This window comes from Triticum dicoccoides, chromosome 2A, assembly GCF_002162155.2.
Source record: "Triticum dicoccoides isolate Atlit2015 ecotype Zavitan chromosome 2A, WEW_v2.0, whole genome shotgun sequence".
NCBI lineage: Eukaryota > Viridiplantae > Streptophyta > Magnoliopsida > Poales > Poaceae > Triticum > Triticum dicoccoides.
The window spans coordinates 115,650,664-115,662,703 of NC_041382.1; positions in this window are offsets into that span (position 1 = coordinate 115,650,664).

Below are 12,040 nucleotides of genomic sequence, written 5' to 3' on the forward strand. Positions count from 1 at the left end.
ATGATCATCATTCAATAGGGCATTGTCCCAAATAAAAAAAGGAGAAAGGCCAAAGAAACAAATAAGGCCCAAAAAAGAAAATAAATAAAAAGGGGCAATGCTACTATCTTTTTTTCCACACTTGTGCTTCAAAGTAGCACCATGATATAGCGAGTCTCATATATTGTGCTTCAAAGTAGCACCATGTTCTTCATATAGAGAGTCTCATATGTTGTCACTTTCATATACTAGTGGGAATTTTACATTATAGAACTTGGCTTATATATTCCAATGACGGGCTCCTGAAAATTGCCCTAGGTCTTCATGAGCAAGCAAGTTGGATGCACACCCACTAGTTTGTTTTGTTGAGCTTTCATACATTTATAGCTCTAGTGCATCCGTTGCATGGCAATCCCTACTCAATCACATTGATATCTATTGATGGGCATCTCCATAGCCCGTTGATACGCCTAGTTGATGTGAGACTATCTTCCCCTCCTTTTTGTCTTCTCCACAACCACCATTCTATTCCACCTATAGTGCTATATCCATGGCTCACGCTCATGTATTGCGTGAAGATTGAAAAAGTTTTGAAAAAGTTAGATTATGAAACAATTGCTTGGCTTGTCATCGGGGTTGTGCATGATTTGAATACTTTGTATGGTGAAGATGGAGCATAGCCAGACTATATGATTTTGTAGGGATAACTTTCTTTGGCCATGTTATTTTGAGAAGACATAATTGCTTTGTTAGTATGGTTGAAGTATCATTATTTTTTTATGTCAATATAAACTTTTGTCTTGAATCTTTCTAATCTGAATATTCATACCACAATTAAGAAGATTTGCAATGAAATTATGCCAAGTAGCACTCCGCATCAAAAATTCTCTTTTTATCATTTACCTACTCGAGGACGAGCAGGAATTAAGCTTGGGGATGCCTGATACGTCTCCAACGTATCTATAATTTTTGATTGCTCCATGCTATATTATCTACTATTTTGGACTATATTAGGCTTTATTTTCCACTTTTATATTATTTTTTAGACTAACCTATTAACCGGAGGCCCAGCCCAGAATTGATGTTTTTTGCCTATTTCAGTGTTCCGAAGAAACCGAATATCAAACGGAGTCCAAACGGAATAAAATCTTCGGGAACGTGATTTTCTCACCGAACGTGATCCAGGAGACTTGGACCCTGCTCCAAGGAACAAAAGAGGCGGTCACGAAAGTGGGGGGCGCCCCCCCCCCCTAGGGCGCCCCCCTGCCTCATGGGCCCCTCATTGCTCCTCTAGCGTACTTCTTCCTCCTATATATACACACGTACCCCCAAATGATCAGAAGAGGAGCAAAAAAACTAATTCCACCGTCGCAACTTTCTGTATCCACAATATCCCATCTTGGGGCCTATTCCAGAGCTCCGCCGGAAGAGGGCCATCATCACGGAGGGCTTCTACATCATCATAGCCTCTCCGATGAAGTGTGACTAGTTTACCTCAGACCTTCGGGTCCATAGTTAGTAGCTAGATGGCTTCTTCTCTCTCTTTGAATCTCAATACAAAGTTCTCCCCCTCTCTTATGGAGATCTATTCGATGTAATCTTCTTTTTGCGGTGTGTTTGTTGAGATCGATGAATTGTGGGTTTGTGATCAAGTCTATCTATGAATAATATTTGAATCTTCTCTGAATTCTTTTATGTATGATTGGTTGTCTTTGCAAGTCTCTTCAAATTATCCGTTTGGTTTGGCCAACTAGATTGGTAGTTCTTGCCATGGGAGAAGTGCTTAGCTTTGGGTTCGATCTTGCGGTGTCCTTACCCAGTGACAGAAGTGGCAACAAGGCACGTATTGTATCGTTGCCATCGAGGATAACAAGATGGGGTTTATTCCATATTGCATGAATTTATCTCTCTACATCATGTCATCTTGCTTACGGCATTACTCTGTTTTTAACTTAATACTCTAGATGCATGCTGGATAGCGGTCGATGAGCGGAGTAATAGTAGTAGATGCAGAATCGTTTCGATCTACTTGTCACGGACGTGATGCCTATATACATGATCATGCCTAGATATTCTCATAACTATGCTCAATTCTGTCAATTGCTCAACAGTAATTTGTTCACCCACCGTAGAATACTTATGCTCTTGAGAGAAGCCACTAGTGAAACCTATGGCCCCCGGGTTTATTCTCATCATATCAATCTCCATCACTTTAATCTTGCTTTGCTTTTTACTTTGCTTTTACTTTTTACTTTGCATCTTTATATCAAAAATACCAAAAATATTATATCTATCAGATCTCACTCTCGTAAGTGACCGTGAAGGGATTGACAACCCCTAATCGCGTTGGTTGCGAGTAGCTATCGCTTTGTGCAGGTACGAGGGACTTGAGCGTGGCCTCCTACTGGATTGATACCTTGGTTCTCAAAAACTAAGGGAAATACTTATGCTACTCTGCTGCATCATCCCTTCCTCTTTGGGGAAAGCCAACGCAAGCTCAAGACGTAGCACCGACCTCTGCAGCTCCTCCTCCCGCCCCTGAAGCCCTAAGCCCGGTGATTAGGAGAGGTGTTCAGTCCCACACAGTCGTTTAGTCGAACTGCAGACTAAGGGATTTCTCCCTCCGGCGTACATGGCTCCCGTTCGAGCTGGGCTTGCCACCTATAATGGCGGGGAGCAAGCGGAGAGCTTTCCCTGTCCCTCTATGGGGGGACGACTCTGCCTTGTTCCCTATCTATTAAGAGGACTCGGATTTCCAATTCATCCGTTCCTCCGCGGGATCTTGGAGTTCTACGGCCTCCAATTACACAGTTTCACCCCCGCCTCCATCCTACATATCGCCGGCTATGTGGCTCTCTGCGAGTTGTTCCTGGGCTACGAGGCTCACTTCGAGCTATGGAAAAGGCTATTTTGCCTCGTCCCTCGCACACAGAGAGGGTCACTTTATCAAGTGGGCGGAGCCGAAATATGGCGCATCGCCGATACCGGATACCTGTCCGGTACTCCGAAGAAGTCATCTGAAGACTGGCCTTCAGAATGGTTTTATATGGAGGACGTTTCCCTTCCGGACCCTGTTCGGCGAGGTCTTCCTGAGTTCAACAATGCTCCTATGAAGAAACACCGAAGTTGGCACCCACGGAGCCCCCAGGTGGAAGACAATGGAGAAGTCCTCTATCTGATGAACCGAATTAAAGCACGGGCTCGATCAGGATTGACAGCAATCGAAGTTATGTCGATTTGCATAATGCGGGGAGTGCAACCACTTCAATATTGTGGACACCCCTTGTGGTGTTATAACGGGGCGGATGACGCCACCCGCTGCGGGCGTAAGGGTCGGGACAATGCTGCCGCTTTAGCGAAAATTCTGTCCAAATTGTTTAAGGGTGAGGAAGAGGAGTTCACCCGCATCAAGCCATGGGAAGGATTCTCCATGTACAATCCTCCAAGCTGGATAAGTTATATCTCCCTGCTCCCATTTTTCCCGCATTCTTTGTCATAAGTATTCACCTTGCCACTTTGTGGCAGGAACTGCGAAAAGCCATAAAGGAGGTCAGCAGCCCTTCTCCACAACCAGAGGACCCTGACTAGGTCCTCGACTCCGGACTTGAAGAATATTCGATTATATTCGTGGAGGTGATAGACCGGCAATTCTGTCAGTTAAGCTGCGATGATGCCATGGTGGCCATTACGGCCGACTATCCCGGACTGCTCCCTGCATCGCACGTAAGAAAAACCAAAAATCCCAACTCCAAAACTAGGATCCCCTTTTAGACACTTCACCCACCATATACACATGGCATTTTTACAGGGAAGGCATTCGGGATGCCCTACCGAACCCGCAGCAATGCGCCAACAGGAGGCACCGAGGCCGGGTAGGCCAAAAAGGAAGGCGGTCAGGACGGAGATGCCGACGCAAAGGTATGACAAACCCCGCTCCATGGTTGTCGTCTTTCTCGAAATATAATGACGCTCGTATTTCTTTAACAGAAAAAACGCTCGCCGGAATATGTCCGGCGATGTTACTAATCACGCTTCCACCAGTCGGGCGCCAGGACCGGACATAGAGGCGGAAGCCGATATGGGGCGGGCGTCGAATAATCCCCCTATAGAGGATGCAGATAGATTATCCGCTACAAACTCAGAGGTGGAAAGCGCCATGAATCATAGGCGCCGCCGGGCCGTACTCCGTGACGCTTGTTTCTCACCAGAGGCATTTGATGCCTTCAATTCTGGAGAGGCATACCTCCGAGCTGCTCAAGATGGTCTAGCCAGAGCCACGGATCAGTATGTAAAGGATGTACGGGTAAGTAAATCTGACGATTTATATGTATCAGTAGCCCCTGAGACTTGAAACAGTTAGCAGAACTGATTTAAGGATCATCTTTATTGTATAGGTTCTTACAGAGAAGAATACTAGGCTATCACAGGAGCTAGAGGAATGCAAGACCCAACTGCGGGCTGCTGTGGCCACATTGCAGGAACCGAAAAAGTCACCTGCTGGTAACATTTACTTTAAAGAATGATGGTTACCATATAATGTGCGGCATGGCTACAGATCTAACAATAGATGTTGCAGATGAATCCGAAGAAAATCCGGAGGACCGGCATGTTATGCGACAGCTAGAGGCTGGCAAACGCGTGCTGACTGAGGTTAGGCGGGAGAAAAACAATCTCCAAGACGCCAATATTAAGCTGATCGTGGAACTAAAATACGTTCGGGGCCAGCTTGCAGACTCTGAGAAGGAGAATAAGCGGCTTCGGCGCGGCATTTTCAGTAAGTGCTTGAAAGAATCCTTTTAAAGGAGTTCGGCGAAAAAGCCGACTATCAGCATTATGTCTGTAGGTATGCTGACGGGTCGTCCCGCGGAGGAAATGCCCGGTTCTGCGGGTGATCTTCTATCCGAGGTGTCACATCTGGATGAACAAGTTCAGCAGGTGATGCTGGGTGTTGCCCAGGCCTTGTGGTCGTCCGTCTCCCTGCCAGAGGGAGTTGCAGAGCTTGCGGAGAAGCTCAAGGGAGCACGGCGGCGCTTCCGGTTATGGAAGATATCGGCCTGCTGACAGGGTGCTAGAGAAGCCTGGGCCATGGTGAAGACGCGGTATACCAAGGCAGACCCAAATCACATGGCCGAGGTCGGGCCTGTGGGGCCCGATGGAAAAGAGATCCCAGTAAGCTTAGTTTATGGGCAAGTAGAATTAGCCGTAAAGTATTCCCAATAGGATTGTAAGCTAGACCGCCTGTTGGATGGTATAGAAGAGGAATTTAGTCAGTCTGCATGACTATGTAATGAAAGTGACATGTATAATGCCTTCTAGCCGGATTGTAGATCATTTGTCTTGGCGGACCTTTTCGCTTCAACCTCGGGACCCGATAATCCGGAGTGTATCCGAATACCCGCGCAGTTATATAAGAACTGGGGTATGCATGGAGACTAGGCGTAGGGGTCATAAGTGCTTGAACAGACAAGTGCCCAACTAGTTATGTTATATTACATGGGTAGTAAGAAACATCTTCCAGGGAGAATAGTTCCGTTAAGGGTTCCTTTCCCTGGGTAAGCATGCCCTAAAGTGCATGTCCGGACTGCGATAGGAAACGCAGGAAAAACATCTGGGGGCAGATATGGACAATAAATAAAAATCATCTTTTGTTCACCGACCAAATATTCCCTTAAGAACGCTAGCTTTTGGCTTCACCCAGTCTGAGGTACACGTCCGGCTGACCCGGCAGTAACAATCGCAGAGGTGCTCCCCTTATGCCCTAGCTGAATTAACGGGAACGTAGGGCATAAATACAAGAGCCAGGCAACCCAGCTTGGCCAAAACTTAAGACATATCGATGCATATAATGGCGAAAAAACGTACATGCGGAAGCATGACACATATGTTCGGGGCCTGAGGCCTAGATAAATAATTAAGCTTCTGTGAAAGAAGCCCCCAGGTATTATGAGCGCGGCTAGCGCATCTATAATATGCAAGCGAGGCACAAGTTGGCCCTTAACGACCTAGAGAAATAATAAAAGAAAGGAAGAAAGAAAAACAAGACAGATAATGTATATGCAAAAAATGGACAAAGGGAGGGGACGAACATAGGGTCCGGCACTAGGCGTAGAATCTTCGGAGCCTGGCCGCGTTTCATGGGTTTGGCTTGAGTCGACTAGTCGATGCATCCCGCAGTCGGTACGCTCCATCGGTCAGAACTTGGTCAATAATGAAGGGACCTTCCCATTTGGGCTCGAGCTTGTTCTTTTTCTTATCCGGCAGGCATAGAACTAGTTCGCCAACGTTATAAGTTTTGGCCCGTACTTCTCTGCTTTGGTATCTGCGAGCCTATTGCTGATAAAATGCGGAACGGGCTTTGGCTACGTCGCGCTCCTCCTCCAGGGTGTCTAGACTGTCCTGCCGATCGAGCTCGACTTGTCTTTCTTCATACATGTGCACTCGAGGTGAGTCATGAATTATGTCACAGGGCAAGACTGCCTCTGCGCCGTACACCATAAAGAAGGGTGTGTATCCGGTACTACGATTCGGCGTGGTCCGCAGCCCCCAGAGTACGGAGTCGAGCTCCTCTACCCAGTGCGTGTTAGACTCCGTTAAGGAACGCACTAATCTGGGTTTAATGCCGCTCATTATAAGATCGTTTGCTCGCTTGACTTGGCCGTTGGTTTGTGGGTGATAGACTGAAGCATAATCGAGCTTGATGTCCATTTTGCTGCACCAGAGTTTTACCTCATCGGCTGTGAAGTTTGTGCCATTGTTAGTGATGATGCTGTGGGTGACGCCATAACGGTGTACGACCCCAGATATGAAGTCTATCACTGGTCCGGATTCGGCTGTTTTAATAGGCTTGGCCTCTATCAACTTGGTGAATTTATCCACCATGACCAGTAAGTATTTTTTCTTGTGGGTTCCAACCATGTCAAGCCCCCAAACCGCAAAGGGCCACGTAATGGGGATTGTTTGAAGGGCGGTGGGTGGCATGTGGCTTTGATTTGCAAAGAGCTGGCAACCAGCGCAACGTTGGACCAAGTCCTGTGTATCTGCCCGGGCCGTTGGCCAATAGAATCCTGTACGGAAGGCCTTGCTTACAAGAGCCCGGGCTGCGGCGTGGTGACCTCCGAGTCCGGTGTGGATTTCTGCCAAAAGGTTTCTCCCTTCCTCTTCGGAGATGCATCTTTGAAGGACTCCGGTAGTGCTTTTTTATACAATTCTCCCTCGTGGACCCTGTAGGCCTTAGATCGCCGCACTATGCAGCGTGCCTCATTTTGGTCCTCCGGAAGTTCCTGCCTAGTTAGGTAGGTCAGGAATGGTTCTGTCCATAGGGCTATGATGGCCATTATTACGTGGGCTGAAGGTGTGATTTCGGTGGCGGGGCCTCCGATTGTGTCAGAGTATTCGGTATCGGGCATTTTGGCCGGGTCCGGACTATGGTTACCGGTGTCCCCTTCCAATACTACGATTGGCTTGAACAGCCTTTCTAGAAAGATGTTGGGGGACCGCATCGCGTTTTGCACCGATGCGGGCGAGGATATCCGCCGCCTGATTGTTTTCCCGAGCCACATGGTGAAATTCAAGCCCCTTGAACCGAGCTGACATTTTTAGGACGGCGTTTTGGTAGGCCGCCATTTTCGGATCCTTGGCGTCAAAGTCTCCATTTATTTGGGATATTGCAAGGTTTGAATCCCCATGCACCTCCAGGCGTTGAATGCCCATGGAGACTGCCATTCGAAGACCATGCAACAGAGCTTTGTATTCGGCTGCGTTGTTGGAGTCTGTGTACAATATTTGCAGTACGTACTGAACGGTATCTCCGGTTGGGGACGTCAGGACGACGCCAGCCCCTAGACCAGCCAGCATTTTAGAACCGTCGAAGTGCATGATCCAATTGGAGTATGTGCCGTACTCTTTAGGGAGTTTGGCCTCCGTCCATTCAGCGAAAAAGTCGGCCAATACTTGCGACTTAATGGCTCGTCGAGGTTTGTATGTTATGTCGAACGGGAGGAGCTCAATAGCCCATTTGGCAATCCGGCCCGTAGCGTTGCGGTTGTTTATAATATCATTAAGTGGCACTTCCGAGGCTACTGTAATCGAACACTCTTGAAAGTAGTGTCGCAGCTTCCGGGATGCCATGAATACCGCGTAGGCTATCTTTTGATAATGTGGGTACCGTGATTTGCATGGAGTGAGGACAGTGGATACATAGTATACCGGCTTTTGAAGAGGGAATTTATGTCCGTCAGCTTCTCGTTCGACGATGAGCACTGCGCTTACAACTTGATGGGTTGCCGCAATGTACAACAGCATTGGTTCGCCGTTGTTTGGCGCGGCCAGGATTGGGTTGGTTGCCAAAATGGCCTTTATTTCTTCCAATCCGGCTGTGGCAACGTCCGTCCACTCAAAGTGTTCGGTGCGCCGGAGGAGGCGATAAAGGGGTAAAGCCTTTCTCCTAAGCGGGAGATAAAGCGGCTTAGAGCCGCCACACATCCTATTAACTTACGGATTTGTTTGAGGTCTGTTGGGGTAGCCAACTGTGACAAAGCTCGGATTTTGGCCGGGTTAGCTTCAATACCTCTACTGGAGACAATGAAACCCAGGAGCTTTCTGGCTGGTACGCCGAAAACGCATTTTTCCGGATTGAGCTTAATGTCGTATGTTCGGAGGTTGTCGGATGTGAGCCTCAAGTCGTCTATCAAAGAGTCGACGTGTTTGGTTTTGACGACCACATCGTCTACGTATGCCTCTATTGTTTTGCCGATTTGTTTCTCCACACATGTCTGAATCATGCGCTGATATGTTGCACCGGCATTTTTGAGCCCAAAAGGCATTGTGTTGAAACAGAAGGGACCGTATGGTGTGATGAATGTCGTTGCGGCTTGGTCGGACTCCGCCATCTTGATTTGGTGGTAACCGGAGTATGCGTCGAGGAAACACAATGACTCGTGTCCTGCGGTGGCATCGATAATTTGGTCGATGCAGGGGAGGGGGAAGGGATCCTTTGGGCAAGCTTTATTGAGGTCCTTGAAATCGACACAAAGGCGCCAGGATTTATCCTTCTTTGGTACCATCACCAGGTTTGCTAGCCAGTCCGGGTGTTTTATCTCTCTGATGAATCCGGCCTCCAATAACTTGGCTAGTTCCTCTCCCATGGCCTGTCTCTTAGGTTTGGAGAAACGCCAAAGAGCTTGCTTGACCGGCTTGAATCCCTTTAGGATATTGAGGCTATGCTCGGCCAGCCTACATGGGATTCCTGGCATGTCTGAGGGGTGCCACGCGAATATGTCCCAATTCTCGCGCAGGAACTCTCGTAGTGCAGCGTCCACGGCGGGTTTCAACTATGCCCCGATGGAGGCTGTTTTTATAGGGTCCGTTGGGTGGACTTGGAATTTGACTATTTCATCCGCTGGTTTAAAAGAGGTGGACTTGGATCTCTTATCGAGTATCACGTCGTCCCTGTCCACTATGGAGCATAGCGTGGTTAGCTCCTCGGCCGAGAGGGCTTCGGATAATCCCTCGAGGGCCAGTGCGGCTGTTTTGTTTTCAGCTCGGTGTGTTGTGTCCAGATCACTAGCGAGGGTGATGATTCCGTTGGGCCCGGGCATTTTGAGCTTCATGTACCCGTAATGGGGTACGGCTTGGAAGATCGTGAACGCCTCACGTCCTAAAAGGGCGTGGTATGCACTGCTGAACGAGGCCACTTGAAATGTAATTTCTTCAGACCTATAATTCTCTGGCGTACCGAATACCACATCTAATGTGATTTTCCCAGCGCGTCATGCCTCCCGATTGGGTATGATTCCCCTGAAGGTTGTGCTACTTTGCTCAATGCGGTTCAAATCTATTTCCATTTTTTGAAGAGTTTCCTCATAGATGAGGTTTAATCCGCTGCCGCGGTCCATGAGTACTTTGGTGAGTCGAAAGCCGTCCACAATTGGACTGAGGACCAGTGCAGCTGGTGCTTAGGCTGTTCGGAATTTAGGTTCGTCACTGGCATTGAAGGTAATAGCCGTGTCACTCCATGGATTTATTGCTGCTATGTGGCAGATTTTGGCCATGCTGCGGAGTGTTCGCTTGCGCCTATTATTTGACGCAAAGGTCGCAAAGACTGTTAACACCGTATTATTATACACGGGATGGTGCTCTGTGGCATTTGGGATAAGAAGATCCTCACCACTTTTGGCCACCTGCCGGAGTATCCAACATGCTCTAAGGTTGTGTGTTGGTATTGTATCCGTTGTACTGTGAATTTTGCAGGGTCCGTTAAGCCATCCCTCCAGTACGGTTCCATGCCATGTAGAGGGTTTTTGTTTCTTTGCAACTAGCTCGGGCGTCTTATGATAGTGCACCCTTTTACTTCGGACTGGGTGTATATTCGGAGCCGGATTATCCCAAAGTTTTGTTACGGTTTTCCAGGCACTTTCCATCGCACAGTACTTTTGTACTATGGATGCCAAGTTCGCGAAGCGTGATATGTCACGGCGACCTAAGGCGTTAAGGATTCCCTTATCCGTGCAATTATTGCAGAAAAGTGAGACTGCATCTTCCTCGCGACAGTCCTTAACCTTGTTCATCACAAGGAGGAATCTGGCCCAATAATGATGTACTCTTTCATGGGGCTCTTGCCTGATGTGGGAACGATTGTTTATGTTTGGGTGGGTGGGTGGATTTGAGTCCGAATCCCTACCCGATCTGAGACCCAGGGGCCGAGGAGTTTCCAATCTTGGAAGTTCGGGTTCTGGAGTGTTACCCGATAAATTTGGCCCGCTGCCTAATTAGGTTCAGGGCTTGGGTAATGTCCTCCCATAAGCGGGTATCCGGCTCGGAGAGCTCAGGAATCCGGACATAGTTAGTCCTTAAAATAGAGGAAGAGTTGTCGCATTGTTCCTCCACCACTGCAACGTGATGGGTGACCGGTGGAGAGTTAATCTCCCTTTGATCGGGTTTAAGCCCAATCTGGTCATAGTTCATAGCGACTCCCAAGGCGGTGATGCGATCCAAGAGTTCGTTTAGGGAAGAGGGCTCCATTGGATCCATCTGCTTGGCGACTTCCGAGCCGACATGGAGGCTGTTTTTGATGACCCAAGAAGTCATCGTCGGTGCAGCGGCCGAACAGGCAGTCATGACGAAACTACCTAGCTGGAGAGTTTGGCCGACAGCCAGAGCTCGCCCGACGGTAATGTTGATTTTAACAATGAGACGAGGCATCCTTCCTTACGGCGACGTCACAGAGGAACTCTCAATGAAAGCACCAATGTCGGTGTCAAAACCGGCGGATCTCGGGTAGGGGGTCCCGAACTGTGCGTCTAAGGCGGATGGTAACAGGAGGCAGGGAACACAATGTTTTACCCAGGTTCGGGCCCTCTTGATGGAGGTAAAACCCTACGTCCTGCTTGATTTATTCTTGATGACATGAGTATTACAAGAGTTGGTCTACCACAAGATCGGAGAGGCTAAACCCTAGAAGCTAGCCTATGGTATGATTGTATGTTGTCCTACGGACTAAAACCCCCCGGTTTACATAGACACCAGAGGGGGTTAGGGTTACACAAGGTCGGTTACAAAGGAGGAGATATACATATCTGTATTGCCTAGCTTGCCTTCCACACCAAGTAGAGTCCCATCCGGACACGAGACGAAGTCTTCAATCTTATATCTTCATAGTCCAACAGTCCGGCCAAAGGATATAATCCGGCTGTCCGGATACCCCCTAATCCAGGACTCCCTCAATGGCACTCGGGCCCTAGTGACGAGCATTAAGCATAGCAAAGTCATAGCAACATCAATCTCAGAACATAGTGGATACTAGGGATCAAACCCTAACAAAACTAACTCGATTACATGATAAATCTCATCCAACCCATCACCGTCCAGCAAGCCTACGATAGAATTACTCATGCACGGCGGTGAGCATCATGAAATTGGTGATGGAGGAAGGTTGACGATGACGATGGTGACGGATTCCCCTCTCCGGTGCCCCGAACGGACTCCAGATCAGCCCTCCCGAGAGAGTTTAGGGCTTGGCGGCGACTCTGTATCGTAAAATGTGATGAATCCTTCTCTCTGGTTT